This window comes from Erpetoichthys calabaricus, chromosome 2 (genome assembly GCF_900747795.2).
Source record: "Erpetoichthys calabaricus chromosome 2, fErpCal1.3, whole genome shotgun sequence".
Taxonomy (NCBI): Eukaryota; Metazoa; Chordata; class Cladistia; order Polypteriformes; family Polypteridae; genus Erpetoichthys; species Erpetoichthys calabaricus.
In genome coordinates, this window is record NC_041395.2 from 170,499,641 (window position 1) to 170,515,799 (window position 16,159).

A 16,159-nucleotide genomic window follows, 5' to 3' on the forward strand; every position below is an offset into this window, starting at 1 on the left:
ATGAATTTATGTTAGTACAACTGTGTAGATGGTAGTATAATCATATTATTTTAATTAACTTAAACAGTGTAACCATAATAGCCTGTCTATTTCTAATAACGACAGTCTGACTGCCATATTTGCGATATCTCGCATCAGTGAGTAGGATGTGACTGCATACTGTTTACAAGTTTGTCAATTCTGGGCTGAATCATAGAAAGAGAAAGTCTCAGGTCGTTATGAGCATCCAGTCTATTTCTGTATTTTGTTTTGATAGCAGTCATTGCAGAAAAGCCAGTTTCACATAAATATGTACTCGAGAATGGCAGCAATGCGGAAATTGCCCTGCTTGCGAGCTCAGGATATTCAGCATGAGCATACATCCAAAAACTTAACAAACTGTTTTCAGTAAATCGAGCTTTAAGAGTGCTGTCACATGACAGTTCGATTAAATTTGCTTCTTCTTGAGCAGTCAAAGTCAAGCCGGTTATATCTGTTGTAAATGGATTTCGTATCCAACCACTTTCTTTTGTCGCATTATCCTCGGGAAAATAATGAACAAAGTTTTCTTCAAGCAATTTTAGATGATTCACAATAATTTTAGAAATATCTTCCTGTATGCTGGAATCAGGATTTTGAGCAACAAACTCGCTGAAGTACTGGAACATATCTAGACGTTGCTGTTCTACACGTAGTTTCCAATGGCTAAGTTTCTTCACAAAAGCTGAAAGTTTATCCATGTGTTTAAATAAGCCAGTTTCGTAAGCCATGTTGCGTCACATAGATAAACATTCATTACCGCGTTGTTTTGTGAATTTGCCCTTGGGATTAATAAAGTATCTATCTATCTATCTATCTATCTATCTATCTATCTATCTATCTATCTATCTATCTATCTATCTATCTATCTATCTATCTATCTATCTATCTATCTATCTATCTATCTATCTATCTATCTATCTATCTATCTCTCTATCTATCTATCTATCTATCTATCTATCTATCTATCTATCTATCTATCTATCTATCTATCTATCTATCTATCTATCTATCTATCTATCTATCTATCTATCTATCTATCTATCTATCTATCTATCTATCTATCTATCCAGAAACAGACTCTCTTCATTTCTCAACTCAAAATATCTCTACAAAACGCGTCCTCTTCACAGCCAGCGCAGCTCTGTGTAAAACAATAAATGCTGATGTTCTGAACCCATTTCTGAACAAAGTATTTCAAATAAACGTGCGTTCAGTGAACTTGTTTTTATTTAGTTGACAATTTTTATTGCGGTTAACAAGACGTCATGCAGTTCTTCACTTATGTGTCTTGCAGCAAGTGCTTCACGATGTATGATGTAGTGGTACGATATAGCCAAAGGCGCTACTGCTTTAATATGCTGTATGACACCGGAATTTTTACCAGTCATAGCTGCAGCACCGTCTGTTGTTACACCAACACAATTGTTCCACATCAATTCTTTTTCTGTAACAAACTTATCGAGAAGACGAAACAGTTCTTCGCCAGTAGTCCTCGTAGGCAGTTTGTCACTGAATAAAAATTCCTCTTGAACAGAAACAATACTATAGTTAATAAATCGGATGTACACGATTAAAATTGCACAGTCAGAAACATCTGTTGACTCGAGTTGTAACGCAAATTTTCCGTTTGCTTTTATCATTTCAATTAATTATTCCTGCACGTCGTCCCCCATGTCAGCAATTCTGCGAGTAATTGTATTATTAGAAAGAGGAATCGCACAAATTTTACCTGCCGCTTATTCTCCAACAGCGTAGTTCACCATGTCGACAACACATGGCATGATGACTTCTTCAGCAAGCGTGTGTGGCTTTTTACCGCGAGCAATCCGTAAAGCGACATTAAATGATGCCTTCGCTAAAGCAGCATTAAATGTAGTGTGCTGCTTGAAGATGCTTTTTTGTTTCTGCAGTTCCAAACGTTTCCTTTCAAAATATTGAATTGACTTTGTCACGGTTTCTCTGTGCTTCGTAGCCTGATGTCGCTTTAGATGTGACGGCTTCATACTAGCATTTGAAAGAATCTCACAGCAAATGAAACACTGAGGTCGCTGCTCAAATTCATTGCCAGTTGCAACAAAACCAAATTTTAGATAGTTACCATATTTGCGACACGGATCTTTCTTACTCTGTTTTTTCGGTTTATTTGCAGCTTTATCGGTATCTTTGTCACTAGGACTAATTGATTCGGATGACGAAACGGTAGCGTTTGAAAGATTTTTCTTTAAATACTTATCCATTTTTTAAGAAAATTCAAATTATTTGATACGTAACTGTTGCGTCTTATTTTTGTCCCTTGAAAAGCTATTAAAAATTGTTGAAAGGGAGGGAGAACTGTAAGGGGGGGTGTTCGGGTCTAAACCGCCCCGAAATCTGAATAAAAGTTAAAGAATTGGAAGAAATTATGCATAAAATTAATGAAAAAATTTCTGCATGTACATAAATTGATAAATTCCGCCCCAAAAATCCTGCCTTCGGCCTGTGTGTGATGCAGTTACCGAAGACGAAATGGTATCGGCTTTGTGCTTAGATCTAGTGACTACGATGCAATACAGCGGCAGTGCACGTATAACAACAAACGCGAGCGGTTTCTGTGAGGCAGAGTTACCGAAGACTAAATAGTGTCAGCGTTGTGCTTTCATCTAGTGACCAAAAGCTCAAACAGTGAAGAAAGTAGAAGTTGACTTCCGTGAAACGGAATTATGGTAGCGTTAAATGAACTAAATACTGATTCGAATAATAGGTTTTATTTATTCAGATGATGAAATTTCACACCACACTAAATTTGGGAATCCACGTATTATTGTATTTAAACAGTTTCATTGGTTTTTGCTCACAACAGGCTTGTCATAAAGGGTTTTGCACAGATAAATTAAATTTCAGGGGCCGCGATGCGTACCACCTGAAAAGGCTCCGCGTACTACAGTTTGGGAACCGCTGCTCTAAGGCAGTTGGAACACAGGCATGGTCAAATAGTGTGAGCAGCATGATTTGACCCCACAACCCCAGGGTGTGAATGCTTTGGTCCAAAGCTTTAACCATTACACCACATTGCCTGGCAATAAGGAGTCCTTGGTAAAAGTCTTCTCTTCTTCTTTTGGCTGCTCTCTTTAGGGGTTGCCATAGCGGATAATCTTCTTCCATATCATTCTATCCTCTTCTATCTTTTTCTGATACACTCATCACCTGAATGTCCTCTCTCACCACATCCATAAACCTTCTCTTAGGCCTTCCTCTTTTTCTCTTCCCTGGCAGCTCTATCCTTAGCATCCTTCTCCCAATATACCCAGCCACTGCCCTATGTACATGTCCAAACCAACATAATCTTGCCTCTCTGACTTTGACTCCCAACCGTCCAACTCTGTATAATCTTCCGTACTTCCACATTCCACCACCAGGTTTCCTTTTCCTCCTTCCTCTGTCCAGATGTCATGCCAAGCACTCTTCTTGCTGTCACTCTTAACTACATCTGCTGTAGTTTCCCATCTGTCTGGTAACTCTTTAGTACCACCCAATGCCTGTCTCACCTTCTCCATAAACTCAGTCTTACAGTCTTCCTTTTTCAGCTTCCACCATTTGATCCTTGGTTCTGCCCTCATTGTCTTCCTTTTCTTGATCTCCAACATCATCCTACAGACCAAGATCCTATGCTGCTTAACTACACTTTCCCCTGCCACCACTTTGCAGTCTTCAATCTCCTTCAGATTGACTCTTCTGTGTAGGATGTAATCTACCTGTGTGCATCTTCCTCCACTCTTGTATGTAACCCTATGCCCCTCCGTCGTCTTAAAATACGTATTCACCACAGCCATGTCCATCATTTCGGCAAAATCCACTATCCTCTGACCTTCTTCATTCCTCTCCTTGACACCATACCTACCCATCACCTCCTCGTCTTCTCTGTTCCCTTCACCAACATGTCCATTGAAATCCGCTCCAATCACCACTTTCTGTCCCTTGGGTACACTGTTCATCACTTCATCCAACTCCTTCCAAAAATCTTCTTTCTCATCCATCGCACACCCAACTTGCAGGGCATATGCACTAACAACATTCATCATCACACCTCCAGTTTCCAGCTTCATAATCATTACTCTGTCTGACACTCTTGACATACTGTTCCTTCAGAATAGCCCCTACCCCATTTCTCCTCCTATCCACACCATGATAGAACAATTTGAATCCACCTCCTATCCACCTGGTCTTACTCCCCTTCCATTTAGTCTGTTGAACACACAGTATATCAACCTTCCTTCTCTCCATCATATCGGCTAACTCTCTCCCCTTACCAGTCATACTGCCAACATTCAAAACTCCTACCTTAAGTTCCACTCTTTTTATCTTCCTCCTCTCCTCCTGCCTCATGACACGTCTACCCCCTCTTCTTCTCCTTCTTCAGCCAACAGTAGCCCAATTTCCGCCAGCACCCTGTAGGCTAACAGTACTGGTGGCGGTCATTGTTAACCCGGGGCTCAACCGATCCGGTATTGAAATTTGTATTGTTGTCCGCATATTGATTTGGCAAACTTTTTACACTGGATACCCTTCCCATTTATCCGGGCTTGGGACCAGCACGAAGAGACACACTGGTTTGTGCATCCGCTGTGGCTGGGTTCTTGGTAAAAGTAAATCAATTTTAAAAATCTGATTAACTGACAGCACTATTACTGATGGCCATGTCTTATGAAATTTCCCTGACAAAGCCGGATAGCACAGCTAGGAGTAGTATATCTATCAAGTAGTTACCCAGCTATCATTTTAGTAAACTTGTTTTCATAAATTGTATTATAGAAATATAAGTACGTATTAGATACACATATAAGACAGGATTCACCAAGGCAGATGAGACAAATAAACATATAACACAGAGTATGCCGATGTTTACGGACTATTCAGAGTTCTAATTTGTCTTAGCACGGATAAATAAATTTATGATACCTGGTCTATAAGGGTGGTGTCCACTGTTGCATGGAGTTATTGCCGCTGTTACTCTAGGTTCAATTGAATGATTCTTCTTGCATTGTAGTGCACTGTTTCTCATTGCTGCAAGGTCCTCTATTCATGGTGTTCTATTCTTTTCTTGGTTAGGCTTTTTGCTGTGTTATCTGAAACTTTATAGTTTCTTCATTGCTCTTTCTGAGACAAGAGTTTAGATGCAAAAGTTCCTTTCTTGAAGTAATGGGTGCTTCTCAGTGAAGAGGCATGGAGCTTGATTTTGCAGAGTGAAACTCAGCTTTCAGGTCTCCAAAGAGAGAGCAGCTCATCAGCTCTCAGGTTTCAGAGAGAAGAAGTCAGCTTTTAAAGAGACAAGAGAGAAGAGTGCAGCAAGTATTTAAACGAAAGTGTAACCTCTCGTGATTGGACTGAAGTCACTTCTAGTTACCGAATTGGAGCCTGCTGTAAGTGTACCAAAAGTCTGTAATAATAGCAAGGTATCTCATATCTTTTAATGCAGCCTCTATCTTTGCTCACATTCATTATAAAGCTGTGGAAGTGCCATCTGAGACACTTCAGACAGGAAGTTTAAACCTTGGGTCGATTACTTTCACAAGTTTCCTTGAACCCATCTTTCTCGACAACACTCACTGGCATCATGTCCTTCGCCATGAAGTAAGTTGACTGTGTTTGTGATGTCCTGATGCCTTTTTGATTTTCTACTGTGTGGGGTCATAGTGGCAAATGATGTCACAAACACCTGCTATTTCAGCTTGCTAGCCACATCACTCGAGGGTTCTTTTTGACATCCAGCATATTCAACTGGATGGTATTTTTTTTGTTAGCCCTGCCAGTTCTCTCATATATGACAATCCTATATGTGTAATTGAAGGTTTGTGTGACCCTGAGCTAAATACACCGGTTAGAAAATGGATGTATACTTGGCCTAATAGACGTCTGTAGAAGTGCTTATTACAATCGGAGAATGAATACAAAGCCCCTGTTCATTTATCAGTACTGTGTAGAACACTATTAAAAAGTGATTAACCTCGTTGTCTTTTCATCTCCTTTAACAAATGCATGACAGTGCAAATTCTATGATTGTACCTCTTTTGTTTTGTAGATATTCTGTTTGTTATATCGCTCCCAAAGCACACACATCTGTATTTCTGAACTAACTGCATAATGGAGTGAAAGTGGCAATAGCTCAAGCTTCTGCACACTGGAATTATCCTGTCTCAAACTTGAAGCCCTAGACTTGAGACTTGACTCCAGACTTGACTTCTGTGCTTTTTCTTTTCAATATACTTTATGTTGATGTGGAGCAATTTTCAGATGAAGTTTTTCTCGAGTTTCTCACCTATTGTCCCTCCTGAAGTAATTAGACTTCTTGCAGTCACACAATCACAGATAAATGTGGTACTAAACTTCTTGGTACTAACTAAAATAAAACTAGTACCATTATGATTGTGAAACTTTAGTGTCAACTTGGTACCAAAAAAAAATCAGTTTTTGTGACATCCCTAGGGTAACGGTATTACCAATTTTAAGAGAGAGTGAGTATATTAGATTCACATCTTCACTAAAAATATATTTCTTGTGAAGAACTCAATTATGAAAAAAGTTATCCTATAAAATCATATATTTTTATGAAGTTTACCACAAGTCGTGTGTTTTCTCCACTAAAACAACTAAACTCTGTTTACAAGCCATCTACCAAAATAAATACGTAAGCTTTATTACAAATATACTTTACATGTTATCTTCAACTTTAGAAGCACCAGAAAATAAGGATAGCTAAGAAAAATTAAAAATCAGTTTGCAATTGTATTAGGGTGAATAAATTGTTTTTTTTTACAGTTTGTTAAATACAGTAAGACTCATTTAGTTTGTGTGGATATTAAAATTATTATAGGATTATTTAGTTAAAATAAACTTTTTAAATGAATAAACTAGGAAAGCCAATATTTTAATAGACTATTTAAACAAGTTTAGCAGGCAGGTCCATTTTAGGACAGAAGATAGTGCATGACAGTGACTCATAGTGTGTTTTTCAAGAAAGAATGGATACTGGTATGCATGCAAAAAATTGTACTCTGAGATATGTAAAAACAAATGCTAAAAATGCTATTACTATTAGATTGTTTATGTTTAATTTTGGGTAATTTAACTAGTTCATATATGCTGGTAAGATGATGTCAGGTAGGTATTTGCGATCTTGCTGTCAAGCTCCACCTTATTAATTGTCTTTCTGTGTACCTGCCGGATTGCATTGTCTCTGTTATTCCAAAAGATGGCACATTACAAACATTTTTAGTAATAAAATACATTGCATTAGTCATTCTAATAGATGGTGCATTATGAACATTAACCTTTCTTTTACGAATCCCATACCAAATTGCATGTAACAGAGACACATGCACTGCCTGGTAGACTGCAAATGTTAACACAGGTCATGCTGGCTGATAAAATTATTTAGATTTTTCATCAGGGAAAAATATCTGACGATGATAATCGTAGGCTCAAAAAAGCACTAAATCTATTTTTTTCCCATATTAAGTTTTAAAAGAATGTTTTGTGACAGACAATGCCTGTGGTCTATCACATAGCATGTAGGCTTAGTGAAACGCCAGCACAATAGGCAGTCACGATGCACTTTGCAAATTTGCCCATCCCCACAAAAAACTTATGTTGTAAAATTTGGCAATGTGGTAAAGTGTTTGGGAAATACGTTGTGCAACGAGAACATCCTACTAAGAGAGCTGTGGAGGAAAATCTATTAACTGCTCAGGAAGAGATAATACCAAAGAGAGGGCACACGTCATCAAAAGTTTGGAAGTGGTTTGGCTAACACAAATCAGACCAAGCACAAATAAAGCCAGTATGCAAACTATACTGCCAACAAGTCCCAAAAAGAGACTAATGCAACAAACCTATTCCACCATATTAAAAAAATATCCAGTCAAATATGCTGGAAATCAAAAAAAAAACCTTGAGTGATGTGGCTAACAAGCCTTTGAGCAGTAGTGCTGTTGCTAAACAGCAGGATATTGTGTATCATTTGCCTCTTTGACCCAATATAGTAGAAAATCTTAAAGGCATCAGGACATAACAAACACAGTCCCTTACTTCATGGAGAAGGACATGATGCCAGTGAGTGTTGACAGAAAAGAAAACTTCAAACTTTTGAAAGTAATCGACACGAGGTTTAAACTTCCTGGCCGAAAACATTTTCCTCAGACTGTGCTTCTGCAGCTTTATGATGAATGCCGGGTGAGTTAGAGGCTGCATTTAAAGATGTGAGATACTTTGCCATGATGACAGACCTCTGGTCGAGTTGGATGACAAAGCCTTACTATTTACTGCATTGATACGGAATGGAATTTACAGAGCAAATTACTTCATACAGCATATTTTACTGTGGATCGCAAGGTCAAAACTATCATAATGATGCTTGAGGGTGCCCTGTCATCCTGGGAGCTTAGAGAGGAACACCAGATGTGTATTACTGTGGTCAATGGAGCAAACATTGTTGGGGCTGTGTCACTGAAAAATTGGACTTGCCCTCAGTGCTTCGGACGTAAATTGCACCAAGCAATCAGTAAGTGAAAGTTATTAGTTTAGTTAATTAATTTATAATTGTGAAAATGCTTTGTATGGTATTACTTAAATTAGATTTTCAGTACTAACATTACAATATATACTACAACTGAGTTGTTTCTAGTACTAGGCTAATTGTTAATTAATAATACATGAAGCCTGAGACAGTGAGTAGGCTTGTCGTTTTTTTGCAAAAAATCTCTAATGTACATGAGAAAATGTTTCTGCTTTTATAGAAAGAAAACAAGAAAAGATCTGAAATTATTATAGATACTGTTCTGAGATTTTTAAGTGATAGAGAATAGAGGTAGATATTTATTACCACTAGTAATGCAGATTTGGTTCGCATTGTGTTATGTAAATCAATAACATTCCAGAATTTTTAAAGGAAATGTTAAATGTATATAGTTTATGTGCCTTTTGTCAAAAACAATCTTATTTGCTTATTCAATTCAATTCAAATCTTCAATTTCTGTGCCAAATGCCCATTGGTACGAGTTTTGTACTTGATGTAAAGGCCAGTTTAGTTTGTCTTTTAGCACAAAAACATTAACCACAATGAAAGTGATTATCATGTGCAATATTTCCCTTTGTTCCTTTTGGTAATTCTATAATGATAATTTGTAATGGCATGTTGAATGTCTTTAATATGTTAGTTATTTGGAAGCAGCATACATAATAAGCCATAGGTATATTGCTTGTATTTGTAGATAAGCCAGTAGTTATTCTTTTTGAGCATATGAAAATACCCTGAAATCCTTATACACAAAGTAATGACAATAAGAGGTACTGAACATGATCCAGAATTGTATCTTAAGCATAATTCTCTCACTTTAACTCTTCCCAGATACGTAGATAACAGGAGAGTTGTCATTATTTATACACCCAGCTTTTCTTAATAACCAGATTAATCCCACAGTCACTAAAGCCTATAAAATACCTAATCAGCGGCTGGATACTTTCATAAAGAATGTCTAATTATGGCTAAATCTTCATAGTATAGCACAAGGTCTATACAATACATATTTGGAGAGATCTTGTATCAAAGCTGGGGAATACCCAGAACGATATTTCCATGACACTCTGAAGCAATACAGCATGCAAGAAACTGTCAGCATCTTTTCAATTTGCACTTTCTGACCAGGAGACCAAGTGATTAATAAATTAGGTACAAAAACTCTGCACTTTTTTCTGGGTTTAATTCCTTTTATCATCAGCATCTCCAACTCTGACCTTGATGGGGACCCCCCAAGCTGCCCAATAAAATGTACATATGGCTTTTTAATACTCTGAGGCAGACCCAAGTCATATAAAATTTGCAATGTAAAGAGAGGAGAACCAAGAAACTGACAAAAACAAAGAGTACCAGCGTTTATTTCTTTGAAATTCAGGCTCTGATGAAGATTAATGGTTAAATGTATGTTGAGCTGTATTTTTTCTGTTTCATATACAGTATACACAAAATAAATATTTCTGTTCATTGCTTCTCTTTTCCAGTAACATTATTCAGAATCACACTGTAAAAGATGTTTTCCATATTTTAATGGCTGTTAGAGCTTTTTCATATAACATTACCATACTGTAAGTCTGTTAAAACTGCTCACAAGGTGTTCTAAATTAGTACTCAGCTTTGGTCCCCTTCTTTGACTCCAAGAAGAAGACTGCAGCTACCCTTAGTTTTAGTCTTGGTACACTATGGTGGAGTCCACAACTGTGGAGCACAGTGCTAAATCTCAGTTACTCTTGTTACCTTCAATACATACTAAGACCAGATCAGCATGGGATCACCAAACTGTTTCCTCTCCTTCTGCATGTAAACATGAGATTAAAGTTTTTTCTTGGCCATTACTACAAGCTATATGGGTTTAGTAACATTAAAAAAATTTTATTTTTTGATGGAGTATTCCTTTAAATTACAGAAATTTAAAAAATATTAAAAATCATGTTGGGTCAAGAAAAGTTTATAAACATTGCAAAAATGCTAGATAAAATGCTAGATAATCAATTGATAAATGACGCTTACTAGGCAACTGTGGAGAACATAAAATGACTGAGGATATTTTACTTAAATGTGAAAATGCTAAAACAGATGCTTGGCTTCACCAAAAATACTGAAATCGCCCTCAAATTGTTACAAAGTATGACAAAGTGTTGTAGTGAGTAATTCTGTTAAACAAGAAGAGAACAGTTTATTTGGGTGGGAGGTTCAAAACAGGAAAGATGCAAGGACAGAACTGATTCTAAAGAAATAATCTATTGGTTGCTGCTGCCTCCCATTAGAAAAAGGACCATTATCACATGGCAGATGAAGCAGATTCTTCTTTTTCCGTCTGCTGTCTCTCAGCATTACACCTGGCCTTTCTCTGATCCAGAAGAAGCTATTTACTCTTCTGTCTGTCTGTCTCTTTAGCTTTTTGGTGAAGTGACTCTTGACCTTGCTACTGTGCTCCTGCTTCAAGTTAACCACCACCCTCCTACTCTTTCATCTCTCCACCTCCCCTTACTCATTCGTTTTAGCCGGCTACTCATATCTAGCCCGTCGCTCCTGCTAGCGGTCGTCATTTGTATAGCCAGTTTGGTCAGTCCCCTTCTTATTTGTGCCACCACTTGTGCGATAGTCACAACAGTATTAAAGCCTATCATTTGCCAGCACTGTAGGAGAATGTAACTTTTAAAGCTAGCTTACTTATATTATTTTCAAAAGCAATAACTAAATATGTTACATATTTATTATAAAATGTAATGTGTTACTTTTGCATAAAAACGGCACATTTTACTGCCCAGCATTTGTTCCTGAATCTTAAGTCCATATATGAACCTTCAAAAAACCGAGGTGAAACATACACAAGTTTGATAATATTATTGAGTTTTATAAATATGTTCAGACCTTTATGTGTGGTCAATAACATCCATCTGCTTTTACTATCCCCAAAGACAATCCATCCATCCATCCATTGTCTCCCGCTTATCCGAGGTCGGGTCGCGGGGGCAGCAGCTTGAGCAGAGATGCCCAGACTTCCCTCTCCCCAGCCACTTCTTCTAGCTCTTCTGGGAGAATCCCAAGGCGTTCCCAGGCCAGTCGAGAGACATAGTCCCTCCAGCGTGTCCTGGGTCTTCCCCGTGGCCTCCTCCTGGTTAGACGTGCCCGGAACACCTCACCAGGGAGGCGTCCAGGAGGCATCCTGATCAGATGCCCGAGCCACCTCATCTGACTCCTCTCGATGCGGAGGAGCAGCGGCTCTACTCTGAGCCCCTCCCGGATGACTGAGCTTCTCACCCTATCTTTAAGGGAAAGCCCAGACACCCTGCGGAGGAAACTCATTTCAGCCGCTTGTATTCGCGATCTCATTCTTTCGGTCACTACCCATAGCTCATGACCATAGGTGAGGGTAGGAACATAAATCGACTGGTAAATCCTTTTTCACCACGACAGACCGATGCAGCGCCCGCATTACTGCGGATGCCGCACCGATCCGCCTGTCGATCTCACGCTCCATTCTTCCCTCACTCGTGAACAAGACCCCGAGATACTTTAACTCCTCCACTTGGGGCAGAATCTCGCTACCAACCCTGAGAGGGCACTACACCCTTTTCCGGCTGAGGACCATGGTCTCGGATTTGGAGGTGCTGATTCTCATCCCAGCCGCTTCACATTCGGCTGCGAACCGATCCAGAGAGAGCTGAAGATCACGGCCTGATGAAGCAAACAGGACAACATCATCTGCAAAAAGCAGTGACTCAATCCTGAGCCCACCAAACCGGACCCCCTCAATGCCCTGGCTGCGCCTAGAAATTCTGTCCATAAAAGTTATGAACAGAATCGGTGACAAAGGGCAGCCCTGGCGGAGTCCAACTCTCACTGGAAACGGGTTCGACTTACTGCCGGCAATGCGGACCAAGCTCTGGCACCGATCGTACAGGGACTGAACAGCCCTTATCAGGGGGGCCGGTACCCCATACTCTCGGAGTAGCCCCCACAGGATTCCCCGAGGGACACGGTCAAATGCCTTTTCCAAGTCCACAAAACACATGTAGACTGGTTGGGCAAACTCCCATGCACCCTCCAGGACCCTGCTAAGGGTATAGAGCTGGTCCACTGTTCTGCGACCAGGACGAAAACCACACTGTTCCTCCTGAATCCGAGGCTCGACTATCTGACGGACCCTCCTCTCCAGGACCCCTGAATAGACTTTTCCAGGGAGGCTGAGGAGTGTGATCCCTCTGTAGTTGGAACACACCCTCTGATCCCCCTTCTTAAAGAGGGGGACCACCACCCCGGTCTGCCAATCCAGAGGCACTGTCCCTGATGTCCATGCGATGTTGCAGAGGCGTGTCAGCCAAGACAGTCCTACAACATCCAGAACCTTGAGGAACTCCGGCCGTATCTCATCCACCCCCGGGGCCCTGCCACCAAGGAGTTTTTTGACCACCTTGGTGACCTCAGTCCCAGAGATGGGGGAGCCCACCTCTGAGTCCCCAGGCTCTGCTTCCTCATTGGAAGGCATGTTAATGGGATTGAGGAGGTCTTCGAAGTACTCCCCCCACTGACCCACAACGTCCCGAGTCGAGGTCAGCAGTGCACCATCCCCACCATATACAGTGTTGACACTGCACTGCTTCCCCTTCCTGAGACGCCGGATGGTGGACCAGAATCTCCTCGAAGCCATCCGAAAGTCGTTCTCAATGGCCTCCCCAAAATCCTCCCATGCCCGAGTGTTTGCCTCAGCAACCACCAAAGCCGCATTCCGCTTGGCCTGCCGGTACCTATCAGCTGCCTCCAGGGTCCCACAGGACAAAAAGGTCCTGTAGGACTCCTTCTTCAGCTTGACGGCATCCTTCACCACCGGTGTCCACCAACGGGTTCGGGGATTGCCGCCACGACAGGCACCGACCACCTTACGGCCACAGCTCTGGTCAGCTGCCTCAACAATAGAGGCACGGAACATCGCCCATTCGGACTCAATGTCTCCCACCTCCCTCGGGATGTGGTCGAAGTTCTGCCGGAGGTGGGAGTTGAAGCTACTTCTGACAGGGGGCTCTGCCAGACGTTCCCAGCAGACCCTCACAACACGTTTGGGCCTACCATGCCTGACCGGCATCCTCCCCCACCATCGAAGCCAACTCACCACCAGGTGGTGATCAGTTGACAGCTCCTCCCCTCTCTTCACCCGAGTGTCCAAGACATGTGGCCGCAAGTCCAACGACACGACCACAAAGTCGATCATCGAACTGAGGCCTAGGGTGTGCTGGTGCCAAGTGCACATATGAACACCCCTATGCTTGAACATGGTGTTTGTTATGGACAATCCGTGATGAGCACAGAAGTCCAATAACAAAACACCGCTCGGGTTCAGATCGGGGGGGCCATTCCTCCCAATCACACCCTTCCAGGTCTCACTGTCATTGCCCACATGAGCATTGAAGTTTCCCAGCAGAACGAGGGAGTCCCCAGAAGGTATGCCCTCTAGCACCCCCTCCAGGGACTCCAAAAAGGGTGGGTACTCCGAACTGCTGTTCGGTGCATACGCACAAACAACAGTTAGGACCCGTCCCCCCACCCGAAGACGAAGGGAGGCTACCCTCTCGTCTACTGGGGTAAACCCCAATGTACAGGTTCCAAGTTGGGGGGCAATAAGTATACCCACACCTGCTCGGCGCCTCTCACCGGGGGCAACTCCAGAGTGGTACAGAGTCCAGCCCCTCTCAAGGAGATTGGTTCCAGAGTCCAAGCTGTGCGTCGAGGTGAGTCCGACTATATCTAGCCGGAACCTCTCAACTTCGCGCACTAGCTCAGGCTCCTTCCCCTTCAGAGAGGTGACATTCCACATCCCAAGGGCCAGCTTCTGTAGCCGAGGATCGGACCGCCAAGGTCCCCGCCTTCGGCCACCACCCAATTCACACTGCACCCGACCTCCTTGGCCCCTCCCATAGGTGGTGAGCCCATGGGAAGGGGGACCCACGTTGCCTCTTCGGGCTGTGCCCGGCCGAGCCCCATGGGTGCAGGCCCGGCCACCAGGCGCTCGCCATCGAGCCCCACCTCCAGGCCTGGCTCCAGAGTGGGGCCCCGGTGACCCGCGTCCGGGCAAGGGAAAACGCCGTCCAAAATTGTTTTTCTTCATAGGAGGTTTGTTTAACCGCTCTTTGTCTCATCCCTCACCTAGGACCAGTTTGCCTTGGGTGGCCCTACCAGGGGCATAAAGCCCCGGACAACAGAGCTCCTAGGATCATTGGGACACGCAAACCCCTCCACCATGATAAGGTGGCGGTTAAAGGAGGGGCCCCAAAGACAATCTCCCAAAAATTTGCAGTATGAACACTAGCCACTGTGCCACCAGATAACAGTGTTTTAAAAATATCTGTAGCGAATAGCTGGATTAAAACTAGACTCATGCTTTATGTATTGATTTCTGTTACTGGATTGTACTTGGCACATTTTTCTGCTTGGCTATGCAGTTGTGCCATGCAAAGGACTAGCATGCCATGTCTGTTTCTTGCCTTACAGCCAGTGCTGCTGCAATAATCACTGGCTCCCTGTAACCCTAAACTAGGCAAATTAATTTTATCCCTCAGCACATGCAAGATTAAAAGCATATGTGAAACTTTTATGCAGTTCTTTTTACTTGATTGCACTCTACGCAAGTGCTTAACCTCTTATTCACTAGCTGTCACCAGATAGCCAGAGGCAAAACATCCGCAAAGTAAAACAGTACTTTCTTTATAAACTTCCATTGTAACACCAATTTTTAATGAAAATTTGTAAATAAGTATTGTTTCAGATTCCGGATCACTTTAAAATTTAAAGGTTGTTTTCCAGAATTGGTTTTGTTTTAAATTTTTATATTCAGCTTATCTTTGGATGACACCCTTTTTATGGTATTTTGGTTAAAAATTGGATAGGCTTATCCGCACATAAACTTCTCCACAAGTATCTCTGGTAATTTTACAAGCCATAATTTTCAGCAGTCTCCATTGGCCAAAGTGATGTGGTGCAAATGTAGACAAAGTTAAAGAAGGTGGATTAGGCTAAAGGCGAACATTTCAGTGATGTTGAAGCAATACATAGATATGAAGAACAAAAGCATTGCACACCTTCAGTCTTGAGTTGATTCAGCTGCAGGTTGATCTACCATCTGTAGAGATTGAGTTGTGCAAGGAGTCTAGTCTAATTTATGCATTCCAGTTGCTGGGGACACCAACCTGAAATTAGAAAAAGATCAGTAATGCACAATGAGTTGCTTCTTTAAGTATGCTATTAATGCCCTATACTTTAAAAGACATGGAACACAAGCTGCAAAAACCTCTGCTTTCTTTGTTTATAAGTATAACATAAAGTTACAAGCCATTTAAGGATGAAAAATAGAAAGCTTATTGTCACGAGTCATATGCAGTAAATCTATTAAAGATAAATAAACGCCTTAAAGAAATGCATCGTCTACTGTAGTCATATTTTTACCTAGCAGAATTCTTCTCCCTGGTCAGAATCAGACTGGCAACAGGTTTTGTAGGGGACCAGGACAGCTGGATTTATCTTAAGCTGTAATGAGTTGTACTAATAACTGACGCTTCTTGGTGCATGTACAGTAAAGATTAGCTTTTAGTGGAAATG

General features: G+C 41.5%; 1 protein-coding gene across 1 annotated transcript in view; it reads left to right on the forward strand.

Annotated features, from left to right (window-relative positions):
• ryk (receptor like tyrosine kinase) overlaps positions 1-16,159 on the forward strand; it is a 206,557-nt gene that overhangs the window by 100,112 nt on the left and 90,286 nt on the right. The gene's annotated exons all lie outside the window — the stretch shown is intronic.